Here is a 20491-nt window from a genome sequence, read left to right as displayed (position 1 = left end):
CTCCATTGGTTGCTAATTAGTTTCTGGGTTCAGTTCAAGGCCCTCGTAATTACCTCCAAAGCTTTTCATGACCTAGGGTCTACATATCTGCAGGAATCCTGGTCCAAATATACTCTACTGTGGTTGTTTCGGTTGTCTGAGCAAAGCTTTCTGAAGGTGTCACCCTGCAACTGATTATGATCCAAACCTTCCTGTACCTGAGGGCGGGGTATAAATCGAATTAAACATAAACATTCTCCCTTCTGGTTCCCACCTGGGGAAATGGCCAGCCTAACAAAGTCCCACACTTTCATCATTCTGCAGAATGTGTAAAATGGAATTGTTCAAGAGGGATTTTTTATATGTAAATGAATGTCTGTTAATGTCTGTGAAATTTTAGGTAGTTTTCATTGCCCCTTATTTATATTCTATAATTCAATTTTGTGGCATCGTTGTATGTATTATAGTCCTTGGGTTGGGATTGCCCATGAGGACTATCAGGCGTGTGCTTGCAAGTTCCCCACTGGGAAGTCAGTTCCTAGGAATGTGGGACTCAATCTAGGTTAGGATTGTATGGAGGAAGGTCCCTTAAACTTTCCTCCCATGCCATTTGCCCAATCTGAAATGGCCCCAGGGCAGGGCTGTTTGCTTCACTGGGGAATCCATTATGTACCCCAAGCTGTTTAAAGGCCCCAAGCTGTTTCAGGCTGGGAAAATAGTTTGTGTGGAGCAGGAGAAACAATAAAATTCCTTTTTCTTGTGTTCTTCAGTCCCAATCCAAAGTGGGCCCCACATGTCTGGGAACTGAGTGCCAAGTGGGGTGCACACAAGCATACATTTGACTGCACAGACCCAGAGAATACATAGGGAAAAACTTAGGGCCTCTTTCTATCCTACATTCAAGGCTGGCTCATCCATTAAGCACACCGAGGAAGCAAGATGTGGAAGGTTCCAAAAAGGCCTGTCAGCATTTCACTTGTGTGGCAAAGGGCCAAGAAATCCTTGGGCTGGCCCTGCCTACATGACAAAAGGAGAAATAGTTAGCAATTGTAGAAACCCCCCCTTTGTAAATCAGGATTTGGGAGAGATGACTCCCCTTGGCTGAAGAGAGCAGGTCAATGTGTGTCTATGAAAAGAAAATAGTTTGGATGTTGGAAATGACAAGAGAAGCAGCCAGACTGGGATTGGGGTGATATTGGATAGCAGATCTGCCCTCTGTACACCCATCTGTGCTGTTCACAGAAATTCCATAGATCTCTTGTCCAACAGGAACCAACCCAGGTAAGCCCTACACCTGGAATTTCTCACAGCTCTGGGAAACATGTAGTGCCAAGTTTCCTGAGATCCAGCCCCACAGCTAGAGCCTGCCTGGGGAGGGGGCCATGAGAGGGCCATGGGAACGTGACCATGGGGGTGAGAGCAGGAAGCTGGAGTGGCTGGGGGGCACCTCTCTTCCTCCCCTCTCTCGGGTGATTTAGAGGCAGCTGATTGGCTCACCCTTTAAATGGTGTGGGATGGGCAGCGGCTGCTCCTCCTGCACAATGTAAGTCATGCAGGAGTGGGGGGGGGGGAGGCGTGGCTTGGGGTGAGGGGGCCCAAAAAAAGCTGTCGGGGGCAGGCCCTGTGGGCCCCTGGTTAGCTACAGGCCTGCCAAGAGTCTTTAACTAAAGGTGGGTATGTTCCCTTGCTAATCAAAACCTTGGTCATAAGTTCTCTGTTATGGCCAAATTACATAAGTTGGGTCTGAGTTTCCCAGACCCAACTTGTGATCTCTGTAGCCACTCCAGTGAATGCCTTTTGAAAAAAAGGAGAGCCTAAATGGGCTTGCAATGCCACTGCAGGAGGAGGAAGGGCTCCTGCCTCCCCCCCCCCCCCCCCGCTGAGCTGTTTTCCAAAATAGAAACAGTGTTGGAGGGGAGCTATTTCCTCATTTTACTGCTCTTCATGGAATATGCTGTGCACATGTGGAGTAGGAAAAATGGGGCCATAATAACTCCTTCCTCCAGTGCTGTTTCCACATGGGAAAACAGCTCAGCAGGGAAAGTAGGAACTCTTCCTCCCTTGAAGCAGCATTCCAAGCCCGTTTGGGCTCTTCTTTACTTTTAAAAAGCCATTCCCCACAACTGCTGTTCAGCTTCAAGGAACCCAAGCTGGTTCCAGGGAACCTAGACCCTACAAATTAAAAACTTGAATGTGTAGTTTGACCTTAGTCCTTCATAGGTGCATGACACAACTGTTAAGATTGTGCAATGAAGTACAACCCCACGTGAATCCTCACAACTGACTTTATTAAATTAAGAGCAATTTCCAAATAACCCAAGTTTAATCAACAGTCTAGACAGCATACAGCTCTCAAGACGCTCTTCTGCATTCTACTACCTAGCTTTGGACCACTTAATCAAACAGAGGCGCAAACTAGAATATTTGTTGCAAGCAATAACCATTTTTATTGGACCCTGGGAACTCTCCACCAATAAGAGTCAGCTCAGCTGGCTTCCATCTTAGCCCATGTGTGTATGTTATCAGAAATTGAGCTAATCATTCACTGGATCAACATGGCATAAAACAAACAGCCTAATAACTCCAGTGTGTAACAGAGAAACTGATGAAATCTGCTATGGTTGTCAGATGCCTCTCATCTATGGGATGTCCCTTAGTTCAGAATATTCAAGCTCCATTAGGTATAAGCATACATCCACTGTGAAAACCAAAGCTCCCCAGATTCCATACTGAGAGAGTTACAGTTTTGGCCAGCGGACAGAGAAGTGTCCTTAAATCAAGAATCCTGTGCCTGCTGTTAGCGATATTGCTTGGTGTTAGGAAAGCTACTGTTTTTTCTTTCAGCCACAAGTGCTCAGAGTTGCCACCATATTTTCTCAAGGGGCTCCTTTGCCTTGACAGCAAAGAATCAGCAGGTGTGCAACTTCATCTGCAGATTTTTCTGACTGTTGTTGGTGTAGAAGAAAGTTGGCAACCTTAGCTGGTTAGCATGTAAAGTAGATATAACAGTGACTCTCTCTCAGGTAGGGTTGGCAGGTCCAATTCAATAAATATCTGGGGTCTTTGGGGGTGGAGCTGGGAGGCATTGGGGTGGAGCCAGAAGCAAGGTTGTGACAAGCATGACTGAACTCCAAAGGGAGTTCTGGTCATCACATTTAAAGGGACCGCACATCTTTTAAATGCCTTCCCTCCACTGGAAATAATGAAGGATAGGGGCACCTTCTTTTGGGGCTCAGAATTGGACCTGTAGTCCAATCTTTTTGAAACTTGGAGGGTGTTTTGAGGAGAGGTACTGGATGCTATGTTGCAAATTTGGTGCCTTTATCTCAAAAAGCAGCTCCTCTCCAGAGCCCCAGATACCTGCAGAACAATTCTCCATTACACCCTATGGGAATTGGTCTTCATAGGGAATAATGGAATGCCCAGCAGATGTTTCCTTCCCCCCCTCCCCACTTCCTGATGATCTGTGATCTGTTCATGAAATACAAGTTCAAGGCATTCTGGGGATTTAGAATCGTCACCTAGTTCTGTGGCCACTGAGTTTCATAACTAAAGAATAACAGACCATTTCAAGAGTTACATGAGGTGGGGTCCAGCTGTATGTTCCAGGCATGCATGCTACCAACAATGCTTCCAATGTACACAGTTGCCATTTTGTCTACATAGGGAAACACACATTTTCCAGCTTCAGACTGTATGAACCTGTACTCTGAAAATGTAATATTTCATTTGCATATACTAAAGCTTGAAAATATACACATTTCCCTAATCAGACAAAATAGTGACCTGCACACATTGGGAGCATTATGAATAACATGCACACTCAGTATGCACCGTTGGATCCCCTCAAATGTGACATCTGAAAAGGTTGATACTTTTAAAGATATGTTAGTATCTATTTCTGCTTTTCCCCCAATGCTGCATTTTTATCAAAAGGCAGCCTGGTGGAAGTGGTGGAAAGTCCCCTTAAATTGCAGATGAGTTAAGGTGACTCCTTAGAGGATTCAAGGCAAGAGAAGTTCAGAGTTGATTTGCCATTTTTTGCATAGCAACCCTGGACTTCTGTGGTGGTTTCCCATCCAAGTACTAACCAGGGATGACCCTGCTTAACTTTCAAGATCTGATGAGATTGGGGTAGCCTGCATTCTAGTAAATTAGCTCTTATTTTTTCATACTGTGATGTTGCACTTTCTTTGCACTGTCTTCCCTGCATTGTATTGGAGATAGAAGTTATCTTTTATGAGAGAGTTCAGACTCCACATAATTTTTTGTTAGACTTTGGAGTGCTCTATTAACATAATTTTACTTTTAATATAATCCAGTGGGAGACCTAGAAAAATTGGACTTGCATCATGTTGAATATGAACATCTTGGACTAAAATTGAAAGGCTAGGATGTTGTTATATCGGCATTATATGTTTATATTGCAGTTTCTGTTTGTTATTCGCATAATTTCACAATACTGTGATTTGAATTTTAGAAACTGTAGAAGAAAGTGCTGATTAATAGCATGTGTGTGCAATGCGCATGCACACCAGAACTTGTATTCCTTGAGGAGAGGTCCTGAATTTGTCCTGGTGGTATAAGAAAACAAAAGGTTTCATACTGGATTTTCACTGTGCTTGCATCCTTCCCATCATTTCAAATTCCAATTAAAAAACGAAAGAAAAACTTTCTCAGTTCACACTGAGGTATTATCAAGGTCGCTGATTTCCCTTTTAAATGTAGGGGGGGTTGGTGTTGCAAACTTTGGTCTTCTAAATTAAAAGCTGGCTTGATTGCTTTTAAAATTATTAACAGCCTCCACTGAAGCATGCCAGCACTATGCCTGGTGTATCGAACATCATCTGGGCTCAGCTGCAGTGCTGGGGAAAATACCCTTAAGCAATGCTAGGCTGAATATTTAAGCATCATGCATGAGGCTATCTTCTCACCCAAAGGTCTGTCTTTCTCATTTTAATGCAGCAGCCTCAGAAATTAAGCCAATGCATTTTTTTTTTAAATGCAGCAAAACGCAATCTTCAACAGAGCTTGAAATTAAGTTTTTGCAAAGGATTGTAGATATCTCAGGGAGGTGTTGGCTTGCTCTTCTCCACTACATATGTATGCCCTTGAAATACAGTTTCTTTCTGAATGAGTCCGAAACCAAATGTAAGAAATAAAAAAGTGCCTCACACCACTTAATAACTAAAGATATACGGCACATTGTCCTTTTGAAGGCCTTGTATCAGACTTCTGGTGCAATAGTAAACTGAGTTACCCTTCTAAATTCCATGAAATCAATGGGCTTAGAAGAATGTAACTGTTTAGGATTGCACTGTTATTTACATTATGGGTTTAAACAACCCCCAGAATTCTTAATAAGCCAGCCTCAGCTTCTTAATTAATGTTGGCATACATACCAAATCAGTCGGTTTGCATTGCAAATCAAGAACCCTGGGAACATTCATTTTAGCTAGTCTGCAGTAAGGAAGGAGTCCCCCCCCCCAATCCCTTCTATTTGATTGCTGAGTTCAGACCTGAAAAATAAAACCTCTGTGGCATATTCCGTTCATAAGACTAGTCATCCAGATCAATCCACAGCCAACCTGTTATCAGCATGCAGTTATGTATCTGTTGGGAATTCTTGTTCCTCCTAGTGAAGCATGGGAAGCAGATTCCACAGAGCAAACTGCAAAGCAATGGAGAGCTGTTGTGCTCAGGAAGGATCTTTCTCCTCTGGTGAAAAAAACTAGCTTCACTAAGAGGATCAGTGACAGCTTAGCTTACATAAATGATCAAAAGCAAATATTAAGAGTGCAAATGAGAGCCTGAAATGGAATGAACAAGCTGGGTTTCCCCCACCCCCAGTATTCCTGCTAGCATCCAATAAAGACATGAAGGTATTCTCACCTTTCTGAGCATTTTGCAGATGGGAAAACAAGGATTTGCTCATGTTTGTAGAGCCATGAAATTCCACATTTGGAATAAGTAAGCTTTTCCAGACGATGGTAAAAAGAATGATTTTATTTTAAGCACTGTATGAATGCTAATTCCCATCCAGCATCTGTGGCATAATATTCCTCTCTTACATTTCAGCTGGAAGGCATAGCAATATTTCTGCAACAGAATGGATATCCTAAGGAAAGACATATTGAGAACTGAATAAAATCTGTGCATGCCAACATAACCATCTGGAATACCCTTTCATACCATCCCGGTGAAATTAGCCATTCAGAAACAAGGCTCTCAGCTTCCTTTTCTCCACTGACCTCTTATAAAAAGCATGGACAGAGTGAGGAAGAATGCTAGGCCTGCTTATGTAGGACCTCATACACAGAGTCACATAAGGCATAATAGGGGAGGAAGTGTGAGAATGTCTCTGCCAGCCAAATGAACTCTGGGCTATGCTTCTGTTCCTCTCTTTTGTTACAGATATTTAAGCCTAGAGATGGGCAGGGGGAGGGAAGTCTGGAAACCATCTACCAGCTGAGTGACATCTGGCCTGGGCTTCTGCTCCCTACTTTCTTACAGGTGCTTAAGCCTGAACATGGGCAGGGGCTCTTCTAGCAGGGAGAGGGACGGCTGGAAACAGTTTGCCAGCTGAGCTTCTGTACCATTCACAGGTATTTAAAGCCTGGGCACTGCAAGGGACATAAAACTTTTGGCAAATGCCAAAGGGCTCTTGGCCCTTAGCCCATGCCAATGGCTCCTGCTCCAGTGAATTTACCAGCTTTTGGAGCTGTGTGTATATATATATTTCTCTTTGTCTAAAGTATATTTGTTCTGCCTCTTCCCAATCCACACTGAGTCTCTGGTGGGGAGAAATGTTTCTATAAATAAGCAGAATGATGCAATTGATTCTGGGCAGTACTACTTCAAACTGCAGGATGGGGGAATTACATGGTGGAGTGCTTCTCCATAAAAAAGAGTTCCTGCACATGAATAGAATAATATGACCTGTCTATGAATCATGTGATTCTTCCCACCTGTGGAACGAGTCTACTTGTATGTTTTTATCCTACTCTTCCTACAAAAATTTCAGGGGAGTGTACATGTTTCTTCACTCTTCCAGTTTATTCTAACCACAAGTGGTCCACAACCCTGCAAGGTGAGGTAGAAAATGAGTACTTCAGCATCAGCCAGTAGCCGAGTGGAGACTTGATCCCAGATCTCCTGAGTCTTAATCTGACCTTTAACTACGATGCCATTCTGGCTCTGGCCAGGCTTAAATTTGCTATTGGTGGGAAGTAGCTAAATATCAATGGAACTGAACACTACTGGTGCTGGAGGATGCGCAAACATTCAGGTATCATTTGTACCTATCATTACTGTAAGAACTGTGTTAGCAGCCAGACTTCTTCTGCGGAAGGGTAGTTTGAAACCAGATGCCTTCTTTAAATTTTACCCCCCAAATCATGAGTGTACTGTACCGCGTGACCTAGATGTGAAAACAAAATGGAGCTGGTACAAACAAAATGGGCGCTGGCCAAAGACAAGCTGGGGAAACTATTTTGGGTAGGTGGCTCAGGGTAGCTGACTTGCCAACAGCTCTTCTCCCTACCCTAAATGAGGTACTTTATCTCAGCTGTTGGTTTCTCAGGAAGACAACACCCTATCTGGATCTCACCCTGTCCACACATGGTCATGATTTCCTTTGCCCACTTACCCTAATTAATGGGCTATTCAGACAATCCAATAGTCTCTCCCATCCCAAATTCAAGGGTCATCAGAGAATATTAACTTTAGTTTACACAGAAAAATCTAATTAAGGAACTTTTAACATATTTAGTTTACATCACACAATCTTATAAAAAACATTAGCCCAGCTCATGCTAATTGTTACAGGTTCTCCCAGCTCTTTGTCCACACTGGAAAAACCAATCAAGTTATTGTTTTTAGGGCAAGCATGTTAACCTTGTCCCATGCTACATTTTTTCCCTATAAAAATAATGTCCAGCTCTAGAGGTGTGTGTGCGCGTTCCCTCACCACAAAGCATTGCACTCCCATTTGCTTGTGGGTCTCCTCATTTTCACGGGGAAATGCTGGCCAGTTCCCTCATTGACTTCTGCTGACCTTGACCTCCAGGATCTGGTAAAAATAGCCTTCCCTGAATAATCTTCTCTGCTACTCTCTTTTAATTTTCTTCTTAGTTAGTGTGTGTGTTTCCTTTGTATATATGTTTGCCCTTGTTTCTTTTTCTTAATAAAATACCTTTGTACTTATCCAAACTGGTTTATTTGAGAGTTTGCAGGGAACATTCCCCGTGAAAATTGGTGGAGATCCCCAAGTTACCCTCTCTTCCTTGTCTCCAGTTTGCTAATTCCCTCAGTTAATTCAGAGATCTCCAATTTGGGTAACAACTGTGGTCTGAAAAGACTGATTTAAAGGGTAATTGTACACCACAGAATTTTAAAGTGTGATGTATCAGGGAAGACAGGAGGAAGGAGAAGTTCACAGATGTACATAGCACCATGCTCATGGTCATGACCTAAAATTACACATTCATATACACTTAATAGGAGATATAATATCTGTCTTGTATATTGCTTGTGTATACAAGGCACAAGTAATTATAGTGAAGACTCATAAAGGAGAGAAACTGTTTTAATTTCAAGTGATTTGCTTCTGCATAACCTGTTAGTGAATATATAATACCACATCTATATTGTGGCAAACTGAAGGCTCACAAAGATTGCCTGGATGGTGGGCAGGAAACAGACAGGAGTGGATGCAGCCAGCTTTTTCACTCAGTCTCTCCTAATTCTGTTCTTTACTAAGCCATCATCCCAGAGGTAACTGCAAGTTCCACATTCCCCAGCATAGCCTGGTTTTGTTAATCAAAAGGGACCCCTCCTTCCCTTTTCACCCACAGAAAAGCTGGTTGGATCCAATGCACAGGTAGGAAACTCCCTCTCCATAGTGCAATAGCATGAGACTGATGAGCGCCAAGGTTGGACATGTATCTGAGTCTTGGCAATTGACTGCTACAGTAAAGTTAGTCTCACAAGGCTCATCTTTGGGGCTAAGGAAGCTGGGAGCTGCTTAGTTGGCCCAAACTTGAGCTATATAGCATAGCTGAGAAGATATATTTACCTCTTCTCTTTATATTTCATGATTTTGAGGGGAAGGGGTAACTGAGGTTGGTGGATGTGGATCCTACATGCTGTATACCCCAATTCTAACCCCCCCCCCCGCCCTCACCAAACATACATACACATACATACACAGAATTGTTCGTGTATGTTTCAGGGCACTACAGCTTTAAAAATTTCTTGGGTAGATATTCCAATTTTGGGACAATTATCCTGTAGCTGTTATTTTCCAAAATGGGCAGAGATGGTGATTGTGCTATTTAATATTCAGTAGATCTTGGTGTCAAAATATATATTTTTGAGGCGAATAAAGTTAAATATACTATCATATTGGTTGTAGATACAGCCATTTCTACTGTTTGAGACAAAATGTAGTAGAATTGCTATAGTGACAACTCCTGAAAGTACAGAAAAGTATTGTGCAGGGGGTTGGAATGAATAACCCTGGAGGTCCCTTCCAACTCTATGATTTATTCTGTTGCCTTAAATAACAGCAAACAAAATATGAGTGATATTCATCATGCTTATAGTCAGGGGTTTTTTTGGTAGAAAAAGCACAGCAGGAACTTATTTGCATATTAGGCCATACCTCCTGATGTTATCATTGTTTCACATAGGGCTTTTTCTACAAAAAAGCAATAACTTATTTGCATATTAGGCTACACCCCCTGATGCCAAGCCAGCTGGAACTGCATCCCTGTGGTCGTTTTCGCACTCACCTTAATCAGCAGCGACGACCCTCTTCACCGCGCAGGATCTGCGCGGATTTCGCACTAATTGCCGCGGAGCACCCAGAAGAGCCGGAAAGTCCCGGCGCTTTTGCAGCGCAAACGGAAACCGCCAAAAACCAGTTTCCTTCTCAAAAAAAGCCCTGCTTATACGGGGACTACTTTTTTTTCATATACACACACACAAATCTTTATTGGCATATATCAGATATTAAATAAAACAATGAACAGGTATAGAGGTAACAAGGAGAAAAGATATGTCAATCATAACATCTAAACATTAAGCAATCGATCCTTAATTGCCAGTCTTAAAAATAAGGCTACCTTTTCAGTTATTTCGGTTGATGAATCATTGAGGAGATGACGCACCTTCACAGCGTCTGAACAATCTGTCACATTATATGTTGGCTAAACTCTCAATCTTAAACAAAGGTTATAGCTCTAATCTAAAAACCTGCTATAATATAAAAAATTTTTACAACTTTTTTGAATCTTGCAGAAAAGAAGAGTCCAACCTTCTTGCACCTGCATGCATCAGATCTGCAAGTTTTAGTCAATAATACAGACGAGGTAGTACTTCTGCTTCAGTACATGTCTACCTTCTATAGTAAAGATTTTAGATGAGCTTTGGGCCAGATTCAGAACTGGAGAAAAATAGCATTTCATTCTTTTACATCGACTTCTCACTAACCTCAACTCAGAAGTATACAATGTTTTTACAAAGAGTCACATTCTAACCAGCAATGATGTTTTCAACAAGGTTGAGAATCAGTCCAGTAACAATGAGAGCAGAGCTTCTTAAGTTGGTCTCACAGCTAGCGTAAGTAGCCAGTTTCCTTTCCAGGCACACCTGGGTCCACTCCAGTCATTAGGATCAGTGCTCTTAGCTGTCATCCTTCATCCTCCCAAGGAGCAGCACGGCTCAGATCCTGTACAGACTCATCACTGGAGTCCCCTGCTGCTTCTATGAGGAAAGTGTGGCTGCAGGCTGCCAGGCACACGGTCCTCAGGGCCTCTGCCTTGGCTCTTTGCCTTATCCTCCCCCCAGATCTTGGTGGAGACTGTGGTGGGGCTGGAAGGGGATCTATCTATCCCATTGCCTCCTGTCTTGAGTGTCCGTCTGACTCAAGCTGGAGGCTGTACTGGTGAAGTATCCCTTCTGGGAGAAGATTCTGCTTCTCTGGGGCTGACCTTACAGGGAGTGTCCATGATGGGTCTCAGGAACAGGTCATCCTCTGATAGGGCTGCCAACCTCCAGGAGGCACCTGGAGATCTCCCTCTATTAGTTGCTCTCCAAACTACAGAGAGGAGTTCCCCTGGAGAAAATGACAGTTTTGGAGAGTGGACTCTATGACATTATACCCTGTTGAGATCCCTTCCCTCCTCCCTAAACCCTGACCTCACTGTCTTCACCCAAAAATCTCCAGATATTTCCCAACCCAGAGCTGGTAACCCTATCCTCTGATGATGATTCATCTTCCCACATGACAGAGAGTCCCTTAAAACTCCTCTCTTCTAACCATTCAAGGCTAAACCCTGTGGACAACAGCTGGTAGGAAGTGGGTGGCCATTTGATACCAATAAAGTGTCTCAGAGGAGGAATGACTGACATTGTGTGGCTCTAAAACTTGCAGATCTAATGCATGCAGGTGCAAGAAGGCTGGACTATTCTTTTCTGCAAGAATCAAATGAACTGTAAAAATGTTGCATAGCAAATAACTTTTTGTACTAAGGCTGTAACCTCTGTTTAAGAATGAGTTTAATCAGCATATAAGCAGGGCTTTTTTTGAGCAGGAACACACAAGAATGCAGTTCCAGCTGGCTTGGCGTCAGAGGGTTTGGCCTAATATGCAAATGAGTGCCTGCTGGGCTTCTCCTACAAAAAAGCCCTGCGTGGGAACAATGGTGATGTCAGGGGTGTGGCCCAATATGCAAATGAGTGCCTGCTGGGCTTCGTCTACAAAAAAGAGATGCATATAAGCATGATAAATATCAAACAAGTACTCTAACATTTTGTTTACTGTTATTTAAGGCAGCAGAATAAATAATTTCCCATACTTTTAGGAGCTGTCACCTTAACAATTCTCCTGCTATATTTTGTCTTAATATTACAATAAAAAAACCCAGCTTGTCTGGATTTATCTGTCCTATATATCTTAAAGAATAATACTTTTATTTTGTTGTTACAACAAAAGGAATAGTATATTTGGTTTTCTTGACCCCAAAAACATGTGGTTTGACACTAATATGAGCATCCTACAAGAATGTGAAAAAAAGATTCACCGTCTTATAAAATGGTGACGACAGGAAAAATGACTGTCTCTACAACTAACATAATGGTGTTCTAATATAATAGTGTGCATACATTTTGACACCAAGATGGGCATTCTGTGAATGTTAATTATTGCAATAACTATCTGCCATCTTGAAAAATGACAGTTACAGGAAAAATGTGCCAAAATTGGTATGTCTGCCCAAGAAAATTGTAAAGCAGTGGTACCCTGAAACACAAAAAATAGAATACTCTGTGTGTGTGTGTGTGTGTGTATATATAAAATATATATATATATGTGTGTGTGTGTATTATATATGTATAGTTTCCCCAATGCCATCTCAGGTATGTGGATAGGACCATACCTCCCAATAGACCACAGCCAATTTGCTTTTTGAGGTTTATTTCCTTCCTTTTATTGTGTGTCCCCTATCTTAATTCTTGTTGTGGAATATAGTTTCCCCAAATTAGGCTATTTCTGAGCCCAAGATTAATTAGGATAAACTATCCAGCCATTGATTTTTCATGACTGTTATCTTGGTAGCCGTCTCTCCTCTAGTAAGAATTGTTCTCTCTCCCCCCTTCTGTAACGCTTATGACTATTGGAACAAATGAGCTCTTTGAAATGGTTTTCTTGAAACATTCTTTTCACCTGTGATTATGTGATAATGAGTTTGCAGGAATGGCTCCCCTGTAATATTTTCTGGCTCCAGAGGTGTCTGTGAACATCCATTGTCACTGTAGCACCATCTATTCCAATTCTGAGATTTTGTGGATAAGATTGACAGAGCAAGAATTGAATTTGCTATTCAAAGATTAGGCTTTGAATCCACAAATATATGCATGATTGGAATTGGGTTCCTTTTTGCCGCCTTTGCAATGGATGCACATAAGTTTTGTAACAGCTTTACAAGATGATTATATATTTATGTTGCAATGTGAATTTGTTTGTGGTGGTATATACATTAATGCTTAGCATTTTCAGGCAGCCCTTATCTCTTTCCTGTTTTACAGAGCTAGGAACCTTCTTTTATTTCTTTCGCCTCCTTTTGTTCTGCAACTCTCTGGGCATAGCCATCCCATGAGCATGTGTGTAAAAACTCTCCTCCCTGCTTGTGCCTCTGGTGGCACTGAAGGAGCCTAAATTTAAACCAATGCATGCTGTCCCAGTGTGGTCAAAGCAATGGCTTGTTTTGTTGTTCATGGCAGAGATATATAATCCTGTTCTCATCCTGTTCTGCCACTGGCAAACTCAGAGCAGGTTACATACGCCTCACAAAGTACTGATCCAGTATCTTTTGCTTAGCTACCCAGCCCAACCTCATTTGCTTAGCTACCAGGTTAGGTTCCCCAGTTCTTCAAATTTTAAAGACCATAGAGGATGGGGTCAGATTCATGATACCTCAAGCACAGAAAATGGAAATATAGTTAAACAAGTTTATAGAACAGTTGCGTTGTTCACTGTAGCTATTGAGGGGTGGTAGATTCATATAACAAAATCCCTTTTCCATCTCACAGTCAAACGGAACAATTTCAAAAGGTCTAGAATACAGAGTTCTTGCATTGTGGTTGTGACAACTGTGTACGGCAGGCTGCTCTAAGTGGCAGTTACTCCCTGATCATTCTTTTGTTAAGCTGTTGACTGGCTCATAACTCAAAACAATTGGACAGTGTTTCATAAATGGGGACTGGTTACAGTAGATGGCTCGGGTGGTAAAGCAATGATTCTGCATGCAGAGGGTTCCAAGTTCAGCCCCCACCATTGCCCTTCAAAAGAACCAGGTAACTGGTGATGTGAAAGATATCTACCCGAGACCCTGGAACAAGGGTCCTGAACTTTTGAGCTTCTGGACAACTCTGGATTTCTGACACAGTGTGATTTAAAAAAAAAATCTGCACAGCCAATCAGAAGCCTTCCTGGGCAAAGCTGCCCACTTTCTAAAAACACTTGGAAGGCACCAGGAAAGGTGTTGGCAGGTGCCATGGTACACACAGGGACTATATTGGGGACCCTGCCCTGGAGAGCTGCTGCCACTCTGAGGGGACAATGCCAATCTCAATAGAAAATAGTCCAGCAGCACCTTAAAGACTAACAAAATTTGTGGCAGGTATGAGCTTTCATGAGTCACTGCTCATGTCTTCAGATACAAAAATGCTGATCTTGATAGCCCAGTGATTTGGTATAAGTCAGCCGCTTGGGCTCATGGGAATTTCTTTCCAGCTTTTAGAATGCAATACACATTAGAACTTAATAAGACTTCTTGTGGAAGCAAGAGTATAACAAGCCTGCAGTTAGAACGGATGGGGTTGAGTGTTCTCTCTCACTCGAAGGAAACCAGAGTTAGCAGGCTGCCCCCTGGAACTGATCGCCTCTCAGAAGTGGGGTGTACATAACAATACATTCTCCTTTAGCAAGGAAGGACTTTTTTTTTAGAGGAGAGAGCAGTGCTTTCATTGCAAGACACCAGGTATCTTCATGTGCTGTTTAATAATAGCCAAGCACCCACAGTCATAAATAAGCATTAAAAAGACTTCATTGACATTCTCTCTCTATCTCTCATTAACATTTTTTTTTGCTTTTACAATGCAGAAGGTTAATAGTATTCATGAGATTCAAGGACTAAAACAACGGCTCCAATGAGATGCGGAGGAGCCTCTGTACTGCGTTTGCTCGGCACAGCCCTTTTCAAGCCAGTAGCTTCTCCCACAGGAAGCCTTGCTACTTAGAGCTCTTCCACTGACATCTGATATTCCTGTATCAGCTTCTCTTCACGCCAGGCCATCAATGCCTCTCCTGCTTGCTTCATTATCCCTCCTCTAGAGACTACATGCTGTTATCTGCAGTTCAGAGTTTGTAGAAGCTGGCCTCTCATCATGTGTACAGCAAGCAATGTGGAAAGTGGGGCATTTGAGAGGTACATTGCCTGCAAGAAGCTACATCCTCAAGATGTGAGCCCCTACACATGTGGCTCAAAATACGGCCTCCAAGTTCTTGAATTTTCCCTTGATTTCCTTGTCCTTCCTTGTTTCTCTGCAAGACCTTCCTCAGTAGTTCTATTAGTGCTTCATGAGTCTATTCTGCTATTCTACTGGGCTCTAGATCTGTGGTATTCACTCCATATCTCATGAGCCGCAGGTGGCTCTTTCCTATGCTCTTCTAATTTTTAGGTCTGAGGGTTTGATTTATGCCTTCAAATGGTGTCCCCTGAAGTAAACATGGTCATGCTGCAAGTGATGTCAGACAAGGAACAAGTTAAAATCACAGGGGAAAATCCATGGAAGACCAAAAGGCACAGGAAGGATAAAGTAAATATAGGGCATCTGAGAGAAAGAGGGAAGATGGGAGAGGGAACACATATTATTGTATGTGTGGTGGTGCTCAGGGCACATATAGTGATGTTGCTTTTCTAGTTGATGGTGACTGCAGATATGGTCATGTGTGTTCTCCTTTGCAGAAGGCTTGTCTCAGCCAGAGATAGCATCTAATCCCTAGATGGCAGCAGCCTAAAACTATTTCTAAAATGCCTTTAGTTACTGATTCACAAATTGCAAAAGAATACTTTACAGACTTGCTTATCACTAACATAAGGTTTGCAGCAGTTAATGCACAGCTCAGTAATGGGCTGCTAGGGGGATATGGAGCTTTTAGGGTGCTTTCCAACTCCATATTGAAGCTTCTAGTAGACTGGCTGGCTGTTCCTGGTTAAAGCTTGCAGGTAGTAGAGGGAAGAATGGTAGTCATAGTTAACAATGGTAGATATTGGAGTTCTGGGTTCAAAGACTGCCTTTTTAATTAACTCAATTTTTTTACTGCCCCGTTCCTGGTCCTTTAACAAAGCTCCGGACCTGTGATAGAAGTTAAGCTAATGACACTTTCCCCATTACTTTAGAACCATGCCAGGCAAAGTTTTGCTTGATTGATTTTGGTGTGTGTTCAGCTGTTGTTAAAGGCCCAGGAGCAGGGCCAATGAAAAGGTGTGAACCAATGAAAAGGAGGGAATTTTCCACTTCTCCATACCTTGCAGACAAACCATAAGCACATCAATGCAGAAGTAAACTTTACTGAATCCGTTGTGATTTATTCCCTAGGAAATACACATAGGATTGCAGACCTAGTTTAAAAAAACAATCCTTTTAAAATAAAATTTGGGACCACAGCTTCCGTGTGCTGGAAAGGACTTCACCAGCTGAATTTCTTATGGGGCCCTGCCAGGGAAAAAAACCAGAAACCATATCTGGGATGTAGCAGCCATGCTGAAGCTGCCATACTTTATCTCACTGAGATAATGAAGTTTATAGTCTTCAGAGGGATTAGCACTATGGGATAAATTAATTAATGGTAAAAAATAAAGATAATCTAGCTACTGAGCTTTGATTGTAGAAGAAGTCTGTTAAGTATGAATTCAATTGGAGTCCATGAACATGATTAGATAATAACTGTGTAAGTGGTACAAATAACACATTTAGGACAATTGGAAGAATTTATATAGGTTAATCCAAAAGTTACACAGTTCACATGTTCCCCAAATGGATTTTGACATGTGTGTTTTTGAAGCTCCCTGCTGGGGATTTGATTCCCAGGTGCGAGGGGCTAATCTGGATCAGGACTCTGGTGCAGGGAGAGAAGAGGCTTTCACCTTTCTCACCCTGTGCCATTTTCCTGATCTTTCATGATGGAGCTACTATTTGCCTGCTGAGGGAATGTATGTGAACTGATGACTCTGCATGAGTTTCCACAATGGGGCAAAGAGTGGCTTCTTGGATCTGTTTCAAATCAGAAAATGGCATCAGGGACTGCGGGATTTTAGTGCTGTATCTCTGTGCACTATGGTCCCGATCTGAATTGGGCCCCCATGCACCTGGGCACTTAGTTCCCAAAGTCCTCATGGTATCCAGGCATCCATAACCTGGAAAATAGCTTTATATTTTCTGACGCTGTGAGGAAAGAGGTTGCTGCTGTGATTTCGTTCTCTTATTCCTTTCTGTTGTGCTACACCAGGGTTATATTCAGACCTCATGTTCAACCATGGTTTGTTTAAACAATGGGTTGTGTGTTACTCTGCTAAACACAGGATGCATTCAGATGCCCCAACAAACTGAGATCAGGTACAAAAACACCTTACTACCAATACTCCTTCTAAGCTGTGGAGTCTTGTGAGGAAAAATTCTACTTTGTGAGCTACTGGCATTAAAGTTGTGAGCTACTGAATAAATTCGTTTGCTCTGGGGCCATTTTTCCTGAGCTAAGACAAAAATGTGTGAGCCAAAGACTAATAAACCGTGAGCTAGCTCACACTAACTCAGCTTAGAGGGAACACTGTATACTACAGTGCTTGCAATATCCCCTTACTCCTCTTACCTCCTTCTGTGTACAGACCTTGATTGGTCTAAGCAAGCACTATTTCACCATCATGTCTGAAAGTAGGTGCCTTAGCAAACTGGAATTTGTTTACTGTCTACAAACTGGGTTTTTAAAACTCAATTTAATCCTACTTTGGGATGAGCAAACTCAATTTGCAGAGATGCCATCCTTTAGACATCATGGTGAAATGGAGCTTGAACGAACTAAAAATTTGCATTCAAATGCCATAGCAAATTGCAGCTTCATCAGTCCAGGAAGTTTTGTATCAAGCTCTGCACATGAAGAGAGGAGAGAGCTGGGAGGATTGTGGGGCACATAGGAGCAGGACACCAAGTTATTTCTGCCCAATCTTAGGGCATTTTCGCACTGACCTTAATCGGCAGCGACGTCCCTCTTCACCGCGCAGGATCTGCGCGGATTTCGCACCAATTGCTGCGGTGCACCCGTTTTTGGCGGTTTCCATTTGCGCCACAAAAGCCGCGGGACTTTGCGGCTCTTCCGGGTGCTCCGCAGCAATTGGTGTGAAATCCGCGCAGATTCTGCGCGGTGAAGAGGGACGTCACTGCCGATTAAGGTCAGTGCGAAAACACCCTTAGTTTAATAGCAGTTTGCTGAAATAGCTGGGTGCCAACACAAGTATCAAACCTTGGTTTCTGCATAAACTCCAGCTTGCTGCTTGCCATCTTTCTGTCTCCCAGCAGGGATGTCCAGCCAGCATGCTGTACTGGTTAAAGTTTCAGCCTAGGATCCAGAAGATCCAGATTCAAATCCCCACTCTATGAAATTTTCTGGATTACCTTGGGCCAGTAACACACACTCAGCCTAACTTATCTCATAGTATTTGTTGGGGGGGGGGGGGGAGAAGACCAATGTACTATGGAGGAAGGGCAGGATAAAATACATATATTAATAAATAATACACTGCCATCTCTGTGACGGGATAGCCACAGTAGCACTGTGTAATAAACTATAATTTGTGAATTCAGACATGATAGCAAACCACTATTAATACAAAATGTGGCTAACAAATCAGCTACAAATCTTGGTTTTGAAATCCTGGTTTAGTGTCAGCCAGCAAATTCTGATTCATGGGACTGTCTTCTTTCACACAACTAAATGGGGTTTGATTTAACCACAGTTTATAAACCAACGTTTATCATGATGCTATCTGAATACAGCTGAGGAGGCATCTCCTTTTACAGAAAGGAATGTAAAGCTATATGTACATTGTTTTAGCTGGCAAGGGTTTTATGAAGCAGTAAAACTTTGCTCCTGATGCTGGGAAGGACAGAAGGCAAAAGAAGAAGGGGATGGCAAAAGATGAGACAGCTGGACAGTGTAACACAAATTTGAACAGACTTTGGAGGATGGTGGAAGACCAGAGGGCGTGGCATGACTTGGTCCATGGGGTTGCAAAGAGTCAGACTTGACTGTGCAACTGAACAACAACAAAAACTTAGCTAATGCTTGAAAAATTCCTCCATCACTGAATTTCAGAATGATTTTGTGTTGTGCTGAGTGTTCACAATTACCTCACACAGACCAAACTGAACCACTCAAGATACACTACTGCAACTTTCTAGTTTCTTTTTTTTATTCCTTAGTACCTTTCTGCTAACTTCTCTTTAACCATAAATCCTCTCCTTTCCAATTATTGCTGCCACTTTTTTTTTTCCTGGCAGGGTAATTGCATGACAAGGCAGAAACTTGTCAAGTCAAACCATTTTTCATTACAGCTTGGAAGTGTGGGGGTGGGGAACCTTCAGCTTTGAATTTCTGCATGTCATGCTGCTCTTAAAGGTACTGGAACTAATCCTCCCCCCAAAAAAGGGATACCCTCTACTCAAATACTTCTTGTCATAATTTTTTTGTCTTTTCTGTCACTAAAACAACTGAAGGTTATCTGATAATGACCCTAACGGGAGAGGGCTGAGGCCTACTTCCTATTCCTATTCAGCCAGGTAGCTCATTTGTTGACCATGAGCCAATCATTCTGACCTTCCTCTGTTGTGAGGATAAAACAGAGGAGGGGAGAACCGTATATCACCCTGAAGTCCTTGCATGAAAGGCAAGATAAAATGTAATTGGTAATTTTCCTCAGAAAATTCTCAGGATTGTGTTGGAGGTATGTGCTATAATGAAATGACCTCAGTGGTTTACCTCAAAGAAGCAGCTGGTAAGAGAACCGAAAAGCTTGTTAAACCCTTTTTGCTAGCCTGAACACCCACATAGTCTCTTTCTCTTTTAGATTTCAGACTTTCCTCATTACTGTGCTTCTAATTATTTTGCTAATTTAAGACACCAGGTTTTTTTTATAATGCAGTGAGCATGAAATATATATGGCATTTCAGCAGTGAGCATGAAATTTGTTATTCCCTACTGAGATTCAGAAGAAGGAATGGGGAAAAATTCTCTACCATAAACATGCCTGATGAACCAGGTTAACACAAATGGAATAGGCAGATCAGACACAGGTTATAAATAAGTCAACCAACAAAAATAGGTGTCCTGCTGTTTCATAAGCACTTGCAGGAGTGGCTCAGTTGCTTAATAATGTCTTCCTTCAGTTTCCTCACTTGTGAAACTTTCCAACACATATGAAAAAACCTGGGATGTGCTATTTGTTGTGTGAATGCAGCCTATTACAGAGACAAACACTTGTGCTTTCAAACCACCATGCTTTTTCAGAATTTGGCTCACAAATTAATTGTTGGTCCTTGAATCCAGCCTTTTCCTAAGCCTTGCTGATATCCTGACAAACTTTTCTCAATTGCAAATGCAGGTGTGATGGCTGCTAGTGGGTATGAATGCTCTCTTCAGACATTTCAGCAATCTGGGCTTTTAGTAGTCATCCTGATTCCTTTGCCAAGTCACTCAAGTCTTCTTTCTGGGTGATGCTGTTTTGTGCATTTCTGAGGTTCTCACATGGAATACTGTGAAAATTTGGGAGTCTGTGGCTCAGTATTGCTGAGCACTACCTGCTCATTCCAAATATCTTGTTTTTCTGGAGTTCATAGCAGTGCAAAATGGATTATACAAGCACACCAGCAGTTCCAGAATGAGCAAAAAGTATAC

Source organism: Heteronotia binoei, chromosome 3, assembly GCF_032191835.1.
Source record: "Heteronotia binoei isolate CCM8104 ecotype False Entrance Well chromosome 3, APGP_CSIRO_Hbin_v1, whole genome shotgun sequence".
Lineage (NCBI taxonomy): Eukaryota > Metazoa > Chordata > Lepidosauria > Squamata > Gekkonidae > Heteronotia > Heteronotia binoei.
This window is presented reverse-complemented; position numbering follows the sequence as displayed.